The sequence below is a fragment of the Aphelocoma coerulescens genome, chromosome 5 (genome assembly GCF_041296385.1).
Source record: "Aphelocoma coerulescens isolate FSJ_1873_10779 chromosome 5, UR_Acoe_1.0, whole genome shotgun sequence".
Classification (NCBI taxonomy): Eukaryota; Metazoa; Chordata; class Aves; order Passeriformes; family Corvidae; genus Aphelocoma; species Aphelocoma coerulescens.
This window is the reverse complement of record NC_091019.1, coordinates 10841841-10863397: the sequence shown is the minus strand read 5'-3', so window position 1 is coordinate 10863397 and position 21557 is coordinate 10841841. Positions and strand designations below refer to the sequence as shown.

Here is a 21557-nt window from a genome sequence, read left to right as displayed (position 1 = left end):
ATGAGTGAGTCATGGAGCAGTTCTGGTTTCCATACTTAGCATTAACTTATGTCTCATGTGCTACAAAGACCCACATTAAAAAACAGAGGATTTCCTATCTTATCCTTTTCCTATCCCACAAGAGGATTTCTCAACATCTTTTAACTGCCAGGAGGTGACATAAAGAAAAACATAGCCTGTTTGGGCCACTTGTCTTGATTAACATTGCCTCTGTTTTATTATACATGACTATTAAATTTTGTAGGAAGTAAAACCTAGATAGTATGACAAATTCTTTTTTCATGCACCATCCTTTATCAAAATGTAATCACCTACCATGAAATACCACTGCACACCCAATTTCTTTTTATATATTTGTGTTTAGAAAGCCAAGCCTGCTGAAGAACCTCAGTGATTCTGCACAACACAATTAATAGTACAATGCAGATTTTTCATCCTCAGATGCCTCTCTGCCCTGAAACTACTGGGAAGACCAGGGTCTTGGATGAGCTAATGTGAGTGATCTTGGCTTGTAAATTGAGTTTTTTGCTTCTATTTTTTTTTCTTTTTGTTAATGAATGTTAAGTCCTTAACCAGAACCTCTTCTGAAAAGGTTACCTGTGGCTGTCTTTTTCCCTTCGCTCCCCACCACCTCCTCTTCCTCCTCCTGCCCCAGTTAATGTCTGTTTCCCTTCACAAGCTGAAGATTACTGTAACTTCTTGCTGTATTTCAGCCCCTTTGCTTTGTCTGTCCTGAGGTTAGGGGCAAGGCCACAGTGGTTCTAAGTGATGAGAGGCAATGCTGAAATGGAATAATGCATCAGTCCTGATAACCTTTCTCTTTTCAAGCACAGAGTTTCCACTTGCTATAGGATCAAGATGAAGCGTGAGATTACATTATTTTCTGAGTGAAAATACATCCGAAAACCTGAAGGAAGTTATTGTATATTCTGCATCAGTCACTTTAGGCTAAAGAACTACCCTTTCCTTTTGTGTTTTTGCTGAGAGAAGCTAACTGTGCAAGCTAGGAACAAATTATCACTTGTCGGGGAATGGCTGGTGCACTTGCACAGGGTAATGAGGTCAAGTCCTTGCTATGTACCAGCAACATATATTCTGTTTCCTCTGTGTATAAAGTAGAATTTGATTTTGGTAGTTCACAAGAGTAAGTAGACATTTAGAGAAGCTGTAACTCCAACAGCATAATTGGGTTTTGACCTTCCAGATTTAACAAAACATCAAAATTCACATAATGACAAGAATCTGAGGGTAAACAAAAGCAGTTCATGAAAACTCATCCATTGAAGTTGTCAGTTTGTTCAGACCACATATTTAATCTTTCTGTAGAAGTGGTATCTAGAAATCACTTTTGACACATGTTGGGTTTTCTGTTATTGCTCAGTTTAAAGTTCTAAAAATTGAAACTTTGAAGAGATAATAAAATAATCACTTAATATTTGTCCTCCACTAAGTTGCTTTCCACCAATGGAAGGGCAACTCTAGTTTACTTGGGATTAATTTTACCTCATGAAAGCTTCAATTGTTCAAAATTTTTTCAAAACTTATTTTTGTAGGGCTTAAAGTAGGCCTTGCAAAGAAAATGATTTAATGCACTGTGTTGATGGGATAACAAGTTACTGTCACAGTTCTGTTGACATCACTGATGCTGCGGAATCCCAGACAAGGACAAAAATGAAGATTTTTTTTTTTTTTGAAGACACACAGGAAAACAGTGCTTGTGATAGGAAAAGTCTGTTCAAGTAGGTAGCACTCACTATCCATCATTTATCTATATCTGTGGAATGACTCATTTGTCCACAACTGTAAAAAGAGTGATTAGAAAGAAAGGGAAGAGGTGTGGGGGAAATTAAGCTCTTCATGATTTCTCTTGAATTAATTCTATTGAAGCCTGCTGAGTTCCTAGACTAACTTTTCCAAAGGGCTTGTTATTCTGAGCATCTCTTCAAAGGTAGCTGTTTGATTTACAGCACAGACAAATGATACAGTTTTTCTATATATCTCTACCCAGGGAAGTGTAATATATGTTGCTAACGAAATTTGGAGCAAAGAGATCAACAGGGACTATTTTGAAGAAATCTGTTATCATTACCTGAGGCTAGTTGAAATACAGGGCTAGATTTGTATAGAAGCTTTTAAATAAAAATTGAAATTGCTCATCAATTTCCAAAAGATGTTAATTACCTTTTCTGATCTAGTGGCCACAGGAGACATACAATTCTTTTAATCAAGGGACTAAAACCCCTGAGCATCCTCCCTGGCATTCTCTCAAGTTTAATATTTCAATGTGTTTTTTTGGGTTTTGGGTGTTTTTTTTTGTAATAGACCACCTCATAGGATCTCTGCTACATTTCTTTGCTTGTTTGTTTTTCAATAGCCCTGTACATACTTATGTGACATACTAGATGCCTGTTTTATTTTGAGAGAGAACTGGAGAACCAGGTTCATCAAAAGATGATTTTACAGTCTCAACAGAAATATCACAGCTGGCTGAACATACTGCAGGATCTGTGCTAACCAGAACTGTCTCAACACCGTGTAGGCTGTGCACTATGCATGTCCAGGGCCAGTACTAGGTAAGGTGTGCTACAAAAACATCCTGTGTTGTGTGAATAACTGTAATGATGGTTGGCCTGGGAAAGAGAATTATGTGTGTTTGTAGCTTTGCTTGAGGTCTACTTTTTCTATTTCTTTCCTAAAGCAGCAGGCTGATTTCTTTCTTGCCTGTTTGAAGATGGAGGGAAAAAGGTTACATTTTCATAAAAAAAGGGCCAAATTATATTAGAGAACATATGCTGTCTTTTGATATTATTTTAATTTCACCTTTCTGACTTTATTTCTTTATGAAAGACAAAGTTAATACATGTTTGGCCTAATATGTACTTTAATGGGTTCTGCAACATGCTTAGTGCACATTTATCAATTTTTATTACTCATATTGCATACCATCTTCAGGATCACAGCATACCCAGCCTCTCTTCTCTGTGCGGGGTTATTTTTGATCCTTTCAAATGAAGAAGTCCCAGATATCAGAAGATTTTTATTTTTTGAATAGGTTGGTGTTGATCAGATCCAATATTTGGTTTTTTTGGATGCAAACATGAAAATATTCCTGCAAAGAGAGACATAAGACGCAAAGCGTTCTCTGACTCAGGGAACTGTCAGGCAGGAGACCAAAGGCAACAGTTTCTTTATACACCTGCATGGCCAGACCATGACCATAGAATATGCTGAGTTGGAAGGGACCCGTCAGAATCATTGAGTCCAACTCCTGGCCCTGCACAGGATACCCCAAGAATCTCACCATGTGCCTGAGAGTGTTGTCCAAACTCTTCTTGAACTCTGACAGGCTTGGTGCTGTGACCACTTCACTGTTCCAGTGCCCAACCACCCTCTGGGTGAAGAACCTAAACCTCCCAACTCAGCTTCGTGCCATTTGCTCAAGTCCTGTCACAGGTCATGAGAGTGAAGAGAGCAGTAAGAGATCAGTACCTGCCCCTCCTCTTCCCCTCACTAGGAAGTTGTAACTGCAATGAGGTCTTCCCTCAGTCTCCTCTTCGCCGGGCTGAACAGTGTTGTCCCCTCAAGGCCTTTCACCATCCTTATGGCCTCTTTTGATGTTCTCTAATAGCTTAAGCAACCATCTTCTTTTCTTCCTATTAGTCAGAGGAATTAGCTTGTCTCATTTCTACCCTTCTTTGCCACCAATGTCATTTTTCAATCTGTAGTGATCTTCTTTGGCCCTTCGCAACCCCACATTTTTGCCTAGGTACATACAGGAAACCGCAATGCTGACCAGATCAGAGAGGAGTACAAGAGCAAGAGTGATGGAGAAAGTTAAGGATTAGGGTCACTACCTTCTGGGCTCAGCACCACTAGAACTGTTTGGTGTCTCGTGCAATGAATTTTTCTAATACACAGGAGGGCCCTTGCGCTCTTGGAGCATGTCCTTGCAGCTGCATCCAAAGTGGTTTAGGAAGGAGCAGAGGCTCTGTGTTGCCTAGCATTGATAAGATCAGAGGAATTGAGAGCATCCTTGGGAAAACTATACAGGCACCAGGGAGCTGTAGATGCCTCAGGCTTGGGTGGCAATTGCTATGGAATTTTTGAGATAGCAATTTTGGGCTTAGCTGCAATTCTGCCTAAACGGAGCCAGTCTTGAATTCTGTAGTATGCTGGCAGTTTAAATTGTTTTTAAATTAGATTTTTTAAATGTATCAGCAATTCACCTTTCCAGTTACAGAGCTTTCTTAAAATTGGAGATTCCTAACCTTTCATACTGACTGTAGCTTGCTCTGGAAGTAGAAAGATATATATGAAGTTCCAATCATTTTGACATGTGTAAGGGGTTAAGTCATTCTTGAACAGTTTATCGCTCATCAATTGTAATTAAATATGTTTATATTAAATTATGTTCTGTAATTAATGTAAAATCTTTTAGCCTGTGCTGTTATTAGAACCAGATGCTGAAGTATCAACAATATTTCAACATGACTGTGCTGCCTTGCCAGCTGTCTAACTGTAATTACTTTAATCTCAGCTTGTTATCTAATTATCACCTTTGTAAAGGGAAAAGTACTCTCTAATGCGTACTGATTGTTTCAGATGATGATGAAGAGCGTGAAACAGCTGTCAGATATCTTAGCCCTGCTTATCTGGATTAGAAAACTTATTGGGAGGCCTACTTTGCTTCAAACCTTCCTGACAGAAAATGGGACAATGGGAAAGAAGGGTTTTTTCACCTTGTTTACCCTAGAAATGTGATTCCAGTAATCACTGGAGACAATGGAGGAAACAAGCTAAACAATCACTGTTCCCAGGAAAAAATAGCAAGACCATGATAAAGCACAAAGTGTGAACAATGTATGATTTTTCTAGTGGATGGTATATTTGTCTTTTTTAAACTTTTACTTTCATTGCCATATTGGAGAATTACCCTTAATTTAGTTACATGGGTTGTGCTGAAATGTGGTGGGAAAAGTTTGTTATGGTAGTTAATGATTTTTACATAACACATCAATATAGATAACCTCTTCCTGGAGAATCTTGAGTGTTTTAAGCACTGAACAAATTGCACTAAGAATTGTATGATTTGCAGTTCTCTTGGGAGACTTCATTCATGACAACGTTGAAGTTATTTTACAGAGTATTTTAATATTATGTAGTGCTTAAAGCCAAGACCCAAATCCTACACCTAAATAAAATTCAGGGGAGAAAAGGAGTAGAATGCTAAAGTAAAAAATCAGTAGATTACTTGATTAGTAACACTTGAGTAAGACTGATTTTTACCTAAAGTTTTGTTGGTTTTTTTTTCCCTTCCCTTCTGTTTGTCTCCCACCTCTGAACAGTGCTGACAGTGATGCTTCTTCAAGACTTTTCCTGAAACAGTCTGGATTTTTTAGCTGAAGGATTTTATTTGGTGGCAGTAATATAATGGGTAAGAAATAAAGCTATTTTCTAATAATGTCTTCATAGCAGTTGTAGCTTTTGAAAATGGACTTTAGTAAGGCTTCTTGTGATTGAAGGGTATCTTTGTTAATGCTGGCATGGTTTGAATATTGCTGAAATATGTGAAAGGTGTCCTATAGATGTGTCTTCTCTTTCCTTGACACTTTCTATGCTATCCCATAGCAATCTGTTGTTCTAGTAACTGTTCTAAGAATAAAGGGGGTTTTAATATTATTACTGTTTTTTCTGAAGGGGAGATAGTTTTTGTGTGCTTTTTCTCAGTTTGATATCAGGGCACAACTGAGTAGTTACACACAAAAAAGATAATTTTCTGCTATTGATTTAACTGTGTTTTCCTTCTTCCAACTCAGATTATCCTTGTAGGCCTACCTCAACTTGTACATAAAACATAGGTCAGTCCAGCAGAAGGCTAATTGAATAGAAATGAACTGTAGCTCGGTGCTCTCTTACTTATCTCTTATCTTTCTACAGAAATAACTGATCTTCAGGTTAGCACAGAGTTGCTCAGTCTTGATTTCTCTTAAAAGCACAAGAAATTAAGTTCTGAAAGGGTTGAAAGGGTTTAGAACAGAAGCAAACTGAGGCAAGAGAGTTTTGTGGAAAGGATTGTCTGGAGGAGAGGAATTTTTTGCTAGAACTTCAGAGCAGTTGTTTCTGTTTGTGTAGAACGATGAGCCCGTGCAAATGAATAGGTTCACAGCTGACTATAAACACAATTTTCATGTTGTGTAAATTAGCATTCAGTGCTCAAATTAAATATACTCCTTAACACTTGAAGTTTTTGAAAATCAAATCCCTAAAGTAGAAATGTGTCTGTAACTCTTCATCTGAGATGTCAGAGTACATTGTAAAGGAGAGTCAGTGATACTCTATCTCTGAAGACTCATCCAAAGTGCAGATGAATACTGAGTTGTACTGACTTGATGGCAGATGCAGAAATGGAGCAAAATCTGGTACTATCTTAAATACATCAGTATAATAATAATAATAATAATAATAATAATAATAATAATAATAATAATAATAATAATGTGTTTGCTTTCACTTTTTACTTCCAAGCTTTTATGATTTAATGTAAAATTGATTTACCTTAGAAAGTATTCTTTATTTTGGGCAATCACTTGATGTAAGATTATTTGCAAATGTTGTAAGGAGTTTATTTGTTTTCATTTCTTTTGACCAGGAATAATAATTTGGGAAATTTTAAGGCAGCCATCTGAGGAAGAGGCTATAAAATATTATATTACTTTAAAGCTACTTTTGATTGACCCTATCTTTTCTTGAAAATATATTTAAAATTAAGTTGGTATCTGCAAAAAGTAGAAAACAGCCCTTTGTCATCTCTAGTAGATAACTCTTTTCTTCTTGTATAAACCTCTATATTGGCCCATTAAACTATAATAGCTTCTTTGTTTTGTAAGGTCAAGGAACCATGAACTCAGGAGTCCTCTAAACAGGCCCTGACAAGACCATGACTTCTGTAAAACAGCCACTACCGTATTCCAGGTCAGTGACTTTCCAACTACAAATTCCCAACATAGCTACAAGTGCAAGGCTTGGTGAAAAATACAGAATACAAATTAACATTACTGAAAAATGATAATGTGAGAGATTGAGTGAAATAAAGCTTGGTGTGGGCTCTTATGCTGGATTTGTACCCATCACCAAGGAGTTTAAAATATGGATGTACGCAGAGGTAGCTATAATATGTAGCAGTTCATTGGGTTTTGATATTTTAAAATTACATAGGTCACTTTAAAAGGTGCTAATTGCAGAAAAATTTCTTGAAAATAATTACTCCTGTATGAACTCTATTGATTTAAGTGTTGAGGTATAAATGCTATAGATCATATATTTTCATCTATGCTCAAGCATAAATGTTGAGGTTTTGTTTTCATTAAATTATGCTTTATTATGCTGAAATAGAAAAAATATTAATTTATTTCTGTGCATATATGCACACACATACTGAATGGGCGTACATAGATACACAAATTACATATTTGATAGATACACAGTATATATATTTGATAGTGTGTGTTGATTATTTGTGTGTAACTAGAGCTTTAGGTGAAATTGTGATGCTTTTGAAGTTAGTGTAAACTCTGACTTCTCTGTATACAGGATGTTATTGTGTCTGGAAAAGAGACTTTCAGGGACGTCTTCAGTCTCTTGCTTGAGCTGTTTATGTCAGCCTGGGACAAAGAAGCCTGAAAGCCCATATAACTTATTTGCTGTCTTTAAATCAAATATTGGAACACTAAAACCAAATTATGTGACAGAGCAAAGTGTTTTCCTCGGTTTGTAAGGCCTTTTCTACTTCTATTAGCTCTTAGGATTAAAGGCTAAGCTGTTGAGGTTAAAAAGGTTTACTAATCACAGGGAAATAATTTCAAAGGTCTGCGGGTGAAGGCTTCTGGTGTTTAAGGGTATCGTCCTTTGTAAAGCCAAGGATCAGCAGAGGAATGTGCAACCACAGAGACAATGCTGCAGGTATGATGAGGAGGGTTTGGTTACAGTAGTGGGATTCAGTCCACACTTAGCTGAAGGAAAAGGGCTTTTGCTGCTTTCAGAGAATTGGACTGGTCTGAGCCAGGATGGTACTGTGGGAAAGGAATATATCAGTTTTCAGAGAACAGAGACATGGGAAGAAGTGAGCTGGTACAAAAGTGCCAGTGAAGAAGTGGAGCCAGACCAGGTTGTCTGGTCTGCTTGACAGCTACAGGTTACAGCAAAAGGTAGAGAAACTTAGGGGTTTGGTTCATAAATAAAATATGGAATTGATTTTATTTGTTGGAACTTTTGCATATTTTGCAAAAGTTATGCATATTTCTTCAACTTTTGCATATGTTTCTGGAAAACACGAAGAGGAAAATTTTCTTTTTAATACTTAGAAAAGTGTAGGTGTTGATCAAGTGAATGTAGGATATGTTCAATTCTGCCCTGTAAGGCACAGTCTAAAATCAAGAATTTAGATGCATGCTTTGCATGGCGGATAAATAACAGGGCTGTATTTTCAACTAGTGAATGATGGCCTGGATTATCTTTCTGTAATCCAAATAAAAAATTACCGTTTCCCTTAATAATGGGATTTTGGGTGGAAGAGCCTCATTCAGAGCTGCTGTCTGTAGCACATACATCTGCACAAGTGGTGAGGTGCCAGTGCAGCAGGGCTTGGAAGTAAGGCTGTCAGCTTAATACATTGTGTGAAAATTGGGGCCGGAGGTCACCAATCTCCTGGTACACAAATCTCCCTCTGAGAATCTCATTTCATTCAGACTATCAGTTAGATTAGAAATACCCTAATTATCCCACTGAAATTAAATTACTTTATGTAAGGGTGATATAATGAACAACCATAAAGAAGCTATACAACCAATCATCCTATTAGTCACAGCAAGACTAGACTATACACTAAATGGCTCTGGTTTGATTATTGCAGGCTGGTCTGTGCCACATAAACTGGGGGGGAAGGGAGGGACCTAGGAGAAGATTAGTTTTGATTTCCTTTTCTATTTTACTGGAAGGAAGGAAGGAATTCACATTTTAATTCACAGTGCAAGCCTTCTAGGTGAAAAAGGTGTAAAGTTGCCTGTCAGAGAAGGCATAGTGTAGGGGAGATCAAGATTTATGGAGGTGATTGGGATTTTTCTTAGCACATAGTGAATTTTGTTGTTCCAGAGTGCAGGAGGAGAGCTGTAGGAATGCAGGTAGACTGCTCCAACACCTCAGTTAGCAAATTTGTCACAGGGTCATTCTTTTCTAGATACATTTGCAATCACGTGCAGCCATCACTGTTGGAGGAAGGTGAGGGTTTAGCTGATCTTGAAGAGTTGCTTCACTGCCTTGAGAAGGTCAGCTGTCAGGAATAAGTTGAAAAAGCTGCATGTTTAATTTTTACTTAGTCTAGAACTGAAAAAGCATTCTGTTTTAACTGGTGTTGAAGTGTCCTGGCAGATCCAGTGGGTCATTGACCAGCTCATTGTGGGTGTGTGTTTCTGCCAGAAAAGCCACTACTGTGATGAGTTGCGATTGTCACTTACAGTGGAAATTCCCTTAGAGAGATTAAAAGGTGCAGAGAGAAAGCAAACCAGCTGCTTGTTTCTGATACTTGACCTTCTCAGTCAGCATTTCAGAGCTGTTTACTGAGTAACCATTTTGAAGAACCAAGGGGTGCTACTGTATAAGGACAGACAACTGTTTTGAAAGGACAGAGGATCTGCAGAGACCTGCTTAATCTGGATTTGTTTATTTTCATTATTATTCTTCAGAAACTCTACTTGAAAGGATAATTAATAATTTAACACTTAATATCCTAATGTTCTTAGTGAATTAGATACTGTGAGTTGCTAACATCCCAAAACTAGCTGGATATATTAAAGGGGGGGGGTATTTATAGCTGGAATTAATTCAGGTGTAAATGCCAAATGACTGTTTTAAAACATGGACATGAAAGAAACACAGGTCTAGAGAAGCATTCTAGGAAACAGAAGAAAAGCAAGGATGTCTTGCTACTTTGATCTTCTTGCAGTGTGTCTTTATTGGATTTATTCTATGCTGGGCTGCAGGGCAGCACTACTTTGCTGAAGTTCAGTCCAGCACAAATGCAGACTGGGCATTGAAAGCATCATGCATTTTTTCTGAGTAGGGCTTTAAGTTATTTGTCATAAACATCTATAATCAAAAATATGATTTTCAATAAGGAAGATGATAATTTTAAATTCTATTTTCTTCTCTTAGTCTTATGCCATCAGTCAAGAGTGTAAAATGTGCTATGAGGCAGGGCTGGCCCAGTAGCATTTCCTTGCGTTTTTATCTTCTCTTTTGAAGATAATGGTAAACACTGATTCAAGTACACTATGTGTTATTCAAGGTTTACCTTTTAACAGTCACACAACAGAATCATGCTTTGGAAATCGAGCAAACCATCTGAATACTCCAAATATCACAGAAAATCTTTCTTCAAAATTCTAGAATGCTTTTATTCAATTAAATACTGTATTGTTAAATGCCTTACTTGAATGTGAACAGAATGAAAGTATGAAATATATGATTTCTGCTGATCAGAATTGCAAAGTATAATTTGTGATGAGCCCTATATCTTAACCGCTGATACCAGTTCTGGTTTTTTAACTCAGTAAGTAATCTGCACCTATACATTAGAAATTAAAATCACTTTTCTCCTCTCAGGCAATACCTAAGGAATAAAGTATTTCACTTCTGAGGTGGGAATGAAGGAAGAACATTTTCAATGAAAAGAGTAAAATAAAAAATATCCAAGTAAATCAATATTGTTGCCAAGAGACAGTAACTTGGCTTGTGTAGAATCTTTGAGGGAATATTAAGCCTGCTGTAACTGACAATATGTGACTTCTAATCAAATCTCTGGATAGGTAGGAACAATGTAACTTCACAAAACTGAAAAAAACTTAATGAAACTTAGTTGCATTGGAGTTTTCAATTTAAGAGAATTGACTTAGCTGGAACTAATATGCAGTAATCCATTCATGGTGTGTGGAGGTAGAATTTCCCCATTGCTTTGAGAAGAAATTCATGCTGTTTTCATAGATTACTCTCTGAACACCCATTGAAATCTTCCATTTTTGCTTTATTCTCTTCTGCCTATCCTCTAATTTTCATAATTTTCATGTGTGATTAGAAGGAGGGGATGAGAAATTAATATTGAACCAGCTGGTGAATGGAAATGCCTTGAAATGAAGGTGCTTTTGAAATTAAATGCTACTGTCAACAAAGAATATGAATTGGGGTTTTCTTAAAAAGATATTATTATGGACCAGCACAGTCAGCAACCTGTTCTGTGAGGCTTAGGAAGATCCTATGGAATAACCTTGATTTCATAGTTAAACAGCTGCAGAGAACCCCCAGGACTGTCAAGGACCTTCAGGAAATGTCATTGTGATCGTCGAAATGGATCCCCTGCCCTGGAGGCAGCCTTAATGCTATGATTTATACCTCATGTAGTTTTCTTCATGCCTGGATCTCCCAGAGTCCCTATCTGGACTGCCACGGACCCTCGATACACATGAGTTTGTGTGGTAAATTGATATCCTGTTTACTGGATAGTGTCCGAGTTCTTTTCAGATCTCAGCTTTTTTTTTTTTTTTTTTTTTTTTTTTAATTTCCAAAGGAACAATCAATTATTTCCCTATTTGTACAAAATTTCTTGTAAAGGTGTATTTCATGTGGATGCCCTATGTAACTGCTGGAGAGGGCAGGGAAGATAGGGCCTGGAACAGGGTGTGCAGTACACCTGAGCACAACTTATCACAGGGTGGCAAAGCCAGATCAAGCAACAGAGTACAGTAATTAAATGGATGATTGATAAGCAACAGCTGGGTAGATGGGATATTTAGAAAAACAGAAGTATTTAATGGTGCAGCCTAAAATCTTTCATGAGTGAATAAGTTTATGTAATCATCTATTTTAGCATTAAAAAAAAAGTTATGTTCTGTAAGCACTTATAGAAGATGCATGAACACTTCAACTGTGCTGATACATCTGTTTCAGCAAGGGCAAGTGTAGGGTCCTGCACCTGGGAGGAATTAATCCAAGCACCAGGACAGGTTGGGGGCTGACCTGCTGGAGAGCAGCTCTGCTGAAAAGGACCTGTGAGTTTTGGTGGATGACAGGTTGACCACGAGCCAGCAGTGCATCCTTGTAATCAGGAGGGCCAGTGGTATTTTGGGGTGCATCGGGAAGAGTGTGTCCAGCAGGTCGAGGGAGGTGATCCACCCCCCTCTACTGAGCCCTAGTGAGGCCACATCTGGAGTATTGTGTTCAATTCTGGTCTCCACAGTTCAAAGAAGACAAGGAGCTGCTGGAGAGGGTCCAGTGGATCCACCCATCCAGCCACAAAGATGGTGAGGGTTCTAGAGCATCTCTCTTAAGGGGAGAGACTGCAGGAGCTAGGCCAGCTTAGTCTGGAGAAGACTGAGAGTGCATGTCATCAATGCATATAAACATCTCAAAGCCAGGTGAAAAGAGGATGGTGCCAGACTCTTTCTGGTGGTGCCCAGTGACAGGATGAGGAGCAATGGCCATAAACTAAAACACAAGAAGTTCCACCTCAACATAAGGAAGAACTTCTTCACATGGAGGGTGGCAGAGCACCGGAACAGGTGGTGCAGGGAGGTCATGGAGTTTCCCTCTCTGGAGACATTCAGAACCCACCTGAGTAACCCACTTGAAGTGGCCTTGCGTTAGCAGGTGAGTTGGACTGGATGATCTCCAGAGGTCCCTTCCAACCCTGACAATTCTGTGATTCTGTGATTTGACCTGTCTCAAGTCAAAAGTTGTTACCCATAATTATCAGAAATTAAATACTGTAAATGGAAAACTCCAAGTTGAATTTTAAAGCTTAGGTTGGACATGCCTCTGGATTGGGACCATATTCTTTTACAGTCTGGCAGTTTAGGGATGCACATTTGTAAGCAGGTCTGGGGCTCTTAGATATTCCCCTAAGAGAAGGTAATGAACTGAATAGGTTCTGTCAGGTTACTTCTTTTAGTGTTCTCAAAATAATAGGAAGAATATCTTGTAAGGAATGTGGTACAAACAAATAGGGATGGTGAGCAATTTTCTCAGTTCACAGTGTAAAACCTATGCTATATCATATTTAGTTGCACTTAAAAAGAGCCTGGGATGGGTGTATGAGAAGCTCTACCTTTCAAAGTGGCACTTTGGTTATCAAATTTAAGCAAAATTGAACTTCGTACTTGTCTTATGTCAGTGTTAGGACAGCTTGTGTTGATGCCTTTTCTATAGGATTAAATCATATCAGGTTTCCTGTGCAGATCATTATTGAAAAGAACAGGTTGTATTTAAACAAAATTGTATCAAGGTGTAGTTATTCCAATGTGTCTGAGGCAATGTGTCTTGCTGCAAGGTGGTGGGAACATGAATTCCTTTATACTTCAGCATCCAAGCAGTGATTTCAATTCACGTGCTACAAGCTTTTGATTGTGAGGAAACCAATCACATTACTCTGTGTGCTTTTCTACACTAAAGTACTTAATGTTATTTCTTGCTTTGTATTCCGGCTGTGGTTTACTTCAGAATGGCATGTAAATTTTAGGTTTCTAATTTTTAAAGAGAAGTTGTTTAACCTGCTATTTTGAGTTGCATTTGCTGCATGAATTCTCCTGATCATAGAGGTTTTTGGCAACCAGGTAACACTGCTATGCACTCTGATGTATGTTAAGGTAGGGGTGCTTCCCTTTTAAAAAGGTTAACCCAAGTAGCAGCTAACCCTGGTTTGATTCAAGAAAGGCTTTTTCTTATGGAGCTAAAGGGTGATGATTCATATGTCCATCTTCACCAGATTTACATTGCAAAGTGGTAGAAAAGGGGATTAATCCAAATCTGAAGACTTGTATTTACAGAAATTGGACATATAAAATTCACATAGAAGTGTATTGCAAAAAGTAGTTGTAACAAAAAAGAGAAACATCCTCAAAGCAATTTAATGTGGAGATATAACATATATATATATATAAAATATATGAATTATATTATATAAATAATAGATCTGATATTAATATGTAAAAGAAAATTTGACAATACTAAGTATTAAAAAAAATTTAAAAACTGTCCATTTTTGCATCATTACAATTTAGCTTCTATTCATTAGAACCTACTCTAAAAGGTTTTTTTCTCCTTTTTTTTTTTTTTTAATGTCATGTCATTTTCATGTCATATAACTCAAGTTACTTTATCATGAGTGCTAAATAAGTCTGTGGTAAATATGGGATATTTAAAATCCCTGAATGTAAGGAAATTGTATCATCTTGGATTTCAGCTAAAATGCTTTTACTATTAGGACAAGGTGTTTGCTTCTGATGGCAAGAATTATTCTCTTTTTTTTCTTTTTTTTTCTTTCTTCTCTCTCCTTTTGAAATCCTTCTGTGATTTATACTGAGCTTCAGGAGTAACTGCCTCTTGTTTCTACTCTGTTCATGACAGAAGATCAGGGAAAGAGACTCTTTGTTGGCATAATATGAGAATTTTAAACAAATCAGAAGACAAGCATACAGAGAAAGTATTAACACAGTGGATAGCAAAACTGTAAAATCAGGTGCCACAGAAAGTTGCAGAGGCACCGTATCTGCAGGTTCAAAGAGGGAGTAGTCAAATTGATGGGCAACAGGTTTGTAAACAGATACTGAGAGGATTAAGTAGGGTTGTGCCTTAGAAATATGCTGAGACAACACTTTTGGATGCTGGGAGATGCAAGGAAAACAAACCACAGAAAATGGTCAAGGTTACCTGTTGGGAAATAGAATTATTGGGATCAATAAAAGAACTGTGCAAGCAATAGGCCTGGAAGGTTTAGGCTTGTGTGGGAGAAAACTTTCCATGGGAAAATCCCTGTGTGAAAGATAACAAGCAGACCTGAGAAAACAGAGAGGGAGTGAAAACCTGCAGCTGTGCTATCCGGGAGTGAACGAGGGAGATGAGCACTGAATTCTTTTGATCATAACTAAGACTATGGAAACTTGCCAATGTAAGTCCAATTATGTAGAAATAGAAATGTGTCTTGATAAGCTTTAAGCCACTTAGGAGTTAACAAGCTGGTATACTCTGTAAGTGCCTTTGGACTGCTAATAAACGGAGTTCGCTTATCAACCATATTGGTTTGGACTGTGTTTCTCTCCCCCCGCCGGGGCCCGGGCTCCTCATCCCGCTGAGCTTCTAACAGTTACCTTCTCTTATGAGGGAGCATCTCCTATTTCCTGTGTGAGACAGGATGCTTCCCAGGAGGGACCGTTTATCTGGCCCAGAAACCTTGTCTGTGTTCAGAAAAGAAGCCACATAATGCTGACCTTCTATTGAAGCCTTGTCTTTGCTCTTTGGTGCCTGGCACTGTTTGAGTCAGTGCTTCGTTCCTCTGGCCTTCTGCACCTCAGAGGCAGGAGAGAGGATCAAGCAAGTTCCTCACTTTGTGCACATGGATTTGAACTTTCCCTTCTAATGCAGAACCTCCAGAGGACATGGAAACTGATCTTCTTGTTTAATCTGGGCTTTCTGGAGTAAACCTAAAGGGATGAACATGCCCTAGGTTTGCAAAAAGAGGAGCAATGGTAGCTACATGAAGTTTATTATGCCCCATCAAGTCTGCCAAGTTTAATCTGCCGTTACAGAGGGAGAGCTGACTGTTAAATGGTTAGGATTGACTGACAACACTTAACTAACCACTGAGAATGATTTTGTCTTTGTAGTACAACTCATGTCTTTCCATCATGTCCGTGTGTGTAGTGTTTTCAAATTAGTTTAATTATGAGTGATGAACAGTAGCTTTGTGGATGTGCTTTCCTCTGTAACACTGTAACTGGTTGCTGTTCATCTGGACTTGTCACCAGCATTCACAACTGTCCCAGGTTTGCACTTACCTTCTCTTAGTTAAACTAGGGGGACTTTGGAGGGAAAGTTGAATTTTTGTTTTGTCCTGATTTTGGCCTTGTTTGTTTATTTATTTATTTGTTGTTTGAATTTTGAGCAACGTTTTGGGTTTTGTTTTGCAATTATCCAAGAATATTCATTTCTGGTTGATTAAATGTGAGTCAGTGCTCTTGTTTTCATTTGTGATTTCTCAGAGTAGATACCCATTTAATTTCTAGTCTCTTGGGTGCTTCTCAGCATTGAAGAAAAATGCAAAAGGCATCAATTTTTCTGGGAAGAACTCCTTTTGCTGATATTTGTGAAGCGGTTGCTCTATACATATGCTACAGAGTTGCATCAGGCATCTTCCTATGACATGAGAAATTGAGATCATGAAGTCTCCTGCTCAAAGCAAAAATTGATCTTCATTTCAGGAGAAACAAACTTATTTTCCACTTACTGGTCTATTTATATTTGCCTTGACAGCTTTCAGATTGTGAAAAGCAGCATCAATAGGAAGAAGAGTAGAAGACTCTCTTGCAAAAGTTAGGTGATAAAATAAATACATAGAAATTACTGCTATTACTGCACTGTCATATGTTGTTATATTCTTCATGTGCTCAAAAGAAAGTGACGACTCCTTTTCCCTCCAGTGTGTACGTTGGCATTTGCTTGCCTTTGATTTCATTCCTGATGCTAATTTTATACTGAAGCTGAGGTGACCTTTATGTGTACCACTTTTCCAGGTGTTTTCTAGTTTCACCCACACAGTAACCATTGTTTGCATTTCTAATGAGGTAAAGCACCAGGGACTAACCTCTGGCACCTTCTCTACTGAGCTTTATTTTGATAATTATGCTCATCTAAAAGGAAATACATTTTTTTGAAACTTCTGAAATGAGTAGAATCAACTTCAGAACAACCCCTTGAATTGGCTTGTAAGTGTATTAGGAGGAGGCAGATGAATTGTGGACTTGGAGTCCACGGCAAAAGTCCAAGATTTCTTCTCTCTTTACACCACTGCTGACACAGAATAATTTCTACTGTTTTTATGGGGTTTCTCTCCAGTTGTAGTAGCGCATGTAGGAAAGACATTTTAATACACCTTGCAAGTGTGAAAAACTTTTATTTGGCAGGCAGGTTTGCTGCTCTGCTCAGGCAGGTGAGTAAGACCTGATTGTTGTCATAACCCACAATTTAAGATATTTGAGTTAGAATTTTTGCTGTTGAGAAAGGTTTCTTTCTAAAACTGTGAGCCAAAAATTAGTAATTGCAGAAGGAGTTTAACTTGAGTGCAGCTGGGACAAGTTGATGTGTGCTGACATATGGGGATATGTTGTCATTTTGGTATGGGCTCAGATGGCCGTCCTGTGCACAGCATTTAGCATGTGCTAACAACATTCATAGTCTTCACTGAGGGAGGAAAGGTAGGAGTTGTGTTAATAACCAAATGCTTAAGCCTCTTTCCTTTGATCTTGATCCTTTTAGCGAAATGTTTAAGTCCATTTGTTACATTGGTGGTGTTGCCTGCTCTTTTGTGAACAGAACTGCTCATTTTAGCTGTTGAAAGATAGTGCAGGCCAAAGGGAGGACAGAGATTGCCAGCTCAATTATAAATGTGGACATCTGCACAGAGCTTGAGAGGCCTTGGTCCACAGGTCAAAGTGCCAAACTCCTCTTCATGTCCTGCTCTCACAGATTTGATTTGGCACGTTTTGCTCCTTTTAAGTGTAGAGTTGCTGAAAGTCCATGTCAGATAGTTACAGGAGGCATCATAAGGGTTGGAGTCTAATTGGTGTTTGCATTTTGAGTTACAAGCCAAGGCATTACACTTTGTTTTTAAATACAGCTGTAGTTTGCAATACTCAATGACAGTAGACGAGCCCCCCCCAAAAAAAAAAGAAAAAAAAAAAACCAGAAAGAAAAACAACAACAAAAAAGACATTTTTGTTTCTAGTCTTGTCCATTCATCAATCCTTGTCCATCCTTCTGTTCCCTTCCGAGTCAGCGATGTCCCCTCCCTGCCCACCTGGCACCAGATGTGCTGTCAGGCATTAGTGTGTGTCCCAAGTCCTCCAAGTGGCAGAATGCAAAATCTCAGGTGACATTCACCTGGAAGCGCTTAGCCCTCAACAGCTGCAGCCCCTTGATTACCTTGCCCGCCTCGGCGGCTCCGTGCCGCCACCAAATCAATTGCTTGTCAATTCGGCTTAGCCGTGACTTTGACTGACTGGAATGAGGGAAGTGGGAGTGGGGTGTAGGCGAATGGTTAAAATTAATTGCTACATAAGAAAAAATTGAAAGATAATTATTCCTGCTTTCCTGTCAGTGCTTGAGGGTAGATGACCTCATTAACTTGCAGCTTGTACACAATTCAATTACTAGAAGATGGAAAATACATTTTTAATTACCTCGGTGGCTTGTGCTCCATTCATCTCCATTTGCATGGCTTTTTTACTGTTGTGTTCTGAAGAAGTAGCACGGTCATACTAAAGCTTCCATAAGACCTTGGTTCTTGCTACAATTATTCTTGTTTGAGGTAGGATATTAAACGTGTGAGATTAACCCTGTGGTGCCAAGAGAGTTGGGAGGTCCTGTGGTGTCACTAAGGTGTTTTTAGTTAGTTTGGCATGTCAGGATTTTGAAACTTATCCTGTCAGATAATTACAGAGGGTAACTTTGTTCCTTTGTGCATTTTGTTGCTACATAATTCAAGAAAGAATTAAATTGGTGAATAATAAGCAGATCACCTAGTTAGACAAATATCATATCGATGTATGTCATGGGAAAGGATTCTTTTGTAATTTCTAAAAGCCTATTATGGCATTTACTGAATTAATAATGACTTAATTGTTTAAATACATAGCTAGAGAATTATTTTAATGCATGAGTTTTTAAAACTGTCAGTCGTGTGTTGAAGTGTACAATACAAGTGAAAAGAATATTTGTTCATCACCAATCATTTAAATTAAAACTATTGCAGTATTGAAAGGCTTGGAGCTAAGAATTGAGGAACCCCATGACTTGGTACACAGAGTTTTTCAGGTTTTTTTTTAATGAAAGACTTGTCAAGGATTATACAGAACTGATCTGGAGTGTTTCAACTCCTGCCAGTCATAGCGTGACACAGATTAATTCCCTGCTCTGATGGTGCACACTGTGTTGATGGGGAAATAGCAAATAAAGTACAGGCCACAAAGAAGCTGCAGATTGTTAGGTCATGAGAAAGTGGTGAGGTACAAGTTGTGAGGTACAAGTTGTGGTATTTAGTGGTGGGAACTGAATATGTATTATATGATCTATATTTGGTCACTACTTTCCTCTCTGAAAAAAAATTGGAATTTAACACAAGCATTCTTGAACCACTCATGTAAACTTCATTGTGAGTGTATTAGTCCTACTTAATTCTTCTCTAATGAGCATTAAAGCAAGATAAGGTGCTTTAAAGGCTCTCTGTCAGAGAGCCTTTAATGCTTTTCTACGAATGTGTACTGAGAACTAAACTCTTAGTCCATGGTGTGCTCTCAGCTGTGACTTGCTAGGGAGCATCCTTGTGGGAGACCTCTGAGAAAGTGATGGTGGTGATTTAGACACTCCTCCCTCCTCTTACTGGCTAGTGCCCCAGTTAGATCCAAGGGATAATGAAATACAGTCTGCTTGCTATACAGGAACATTTAGGATGTTTATTCTGTAAAATTGCTGTTTGAAAAAAAAAAACAAACCAACAAAACCATGCTTGGACTACTATGTACCTTCTCAGTCTAGCAAATTTATGGTGACACTTTTCTTCAAGGATATCTGCTAAAGGAACATACAGTGGAGAGTTCCTTCACTGAGCAGTCTTTCAGAAGCCAGCAGGTGAGTAATTTTGAGGTGAAAGATTGTAAACATTTAAAATCATCTGTGTTGGTTATTTTATTTTTTTATGTTTCCAATATTTCTTAACTGAGGAAGACATCTAAATAACCAGCCTTGGAAAGATTTTTCTGGGTTTGTACTGTCTTAGTATGGAGACACACAAAATTCAGTATTAAGGAATCAGTTGCTTGCAAGCCTGGAGAGAAATCATGTTGGATTTTGCTTATATATTATGAAATACAACTCGAATTTCTCATGGATGTTTTTTAGTTTGAGGGTTCTATTGGTATTTTTTAACGATTTACTGTTAGGTTTGGTGATTCTAGTGTCAGCAAAATATCGAGTGCAGCCAAAATTCATGGCATTTGCATGAGGTGGAAGGTCTGTTACTAGTTGCACAACGTTTACTTTGACATACAGCATATTTCCACTGTTCTTACAGGGATAAACAATACTTTTCAGTTTGTTAGCAACAGTCAACAGATGTCACACAAAGTATAAAGGCATTTTAGGAATATGGATACATGGAAGCAAATGTGAATTGAAATAACGGAGGAAATCTACACAAGCATAGTTTGCTTGGAATACAGCCTTCTCCTCTGTCTCCACTGATTATTATTACATCAGTATATGTTGATCCAAAAAATTTAGGTCATCTGAAATACATACAGGGCTTCTGCAGCTGTCTGGCCTGTCAACTTTTTGAAATATATGTGACCACAGCAGAATTATTTATCGTGCTATACCAGTGCTCCATTTAGGGAAAATTAATATAAATGGTAAGATAGTAATTGGAAACTGACTTAAAGGTGACATTTGGGCCAACATCAGGATTCTGCAGCATTAATATATTTTCAGATGGCACATAGGAAAAACCATTAAGGATCTAAGGAGAGAGGCTAATTCAACTTGAATTTCTCTGTGGATTTTTCTGTGTTGAGCATCACCATCGAGCAGCAGGCTTTTTAAACTTTATTTCTGCCTGCTACCACCTATGGACTAATGACATCTGTACAATTTGTAAAAGATGAATCCTATCATGACCTCTAGGTCTGGTTTTTCCTTCAGTAAAGAAATATGTCCAAGACCCAGCCTGTGTTTGGGTTTGCCCTGACCCAGGTGCAGGACCTTACACTTGGCCCTGTTGAACTTCATGAGGTTCTTATGAGCCTCTCCAGCCTGTCAGAGCCCCTCTGGATGACATCCCTTCCCTCCAGCAACTGCACACACAGCTTGGTGTTGTCAGCAAGCCTGCTGAGGTTGCACTCCATTCCACTGTCCAGGTCACTGACAAAGACGTTACCTGTGCTGATCCCAATGTGGATCCCTGAGGATCCATGGGCCCATCAGGGCCCATCAGGGCCCATGGACTTGTGCACTTTTGGGTTCCTCAAATGGTCTCAAACCTGACTGACTCCTACAGTGGGGGGTCCTTCATTCTCCCAGTCCCCGCTTTGCCTTCTGCAACTTGGCATTGTGGCTTGGAGCACTTGCCAGTGAAGACCAAGGCAAAAGAGTTGTTGAGAACCTCAACCTTCTCCCTGTCCCATGTAATCGGCTCTCCCATTTCCTTCTGGAGAGGCCCCACGTTTCTTCTAGTCTTCCTTTTATCATCAACTTACTACAGAAACTTTTCTTGTTGCCCTGATGTCCAGATTTAATCCTGTCACGGCTTTGGCTTTTCTCACTTGATCTGGCTGCTCAAACAATCCCTCTTTATTCTTCACATGTAACCTGTCCTTGCTTCCACCATCTTTAGGCTTCCTTTTCGTGTTTGAGTTTGCTCAGGAGCTCCTTGTTCATCCATACAGGCCTCTTGTCCTTTTTGCCTGACT

The 21557-nt window shown here is 38.6% G+C and overlaps 1 long non-coding RNA gene across 4 annotated transcripts in view; it reads left to right on the top strand.

Moving 5' to 3' along the window:
• The first annotated feature begins 4710 nt into the window (after positions 1–4710).
• Positions 4711–21557, top strand: part of LOC138111188 (uncharacterized) — a 37271-nt gene continuing 20424 nt past the window's right edge. Inside the window, exons 1-5 of one of the 4 annotated variants that reach the window (XR_011151265.1) lie at positions 4711–4860; positions 5346–5434; positions 6888–6972; positions 7865–7959; positions 9233–9294. This is a non-coding gene — a long non-coding RNA (uncharacterized lncRNA). Of the gene's footprint in view, positions 4861–5345; positions 5435–6887; positions 6973–7864; positions 7960–9232; positions 9295–21557 lie in introns of those variants that run through there. The other 3 variants (XR_011151266.1, XR_011151264.1, XR_011151267.1) reach the window with 3 other exon arrangements.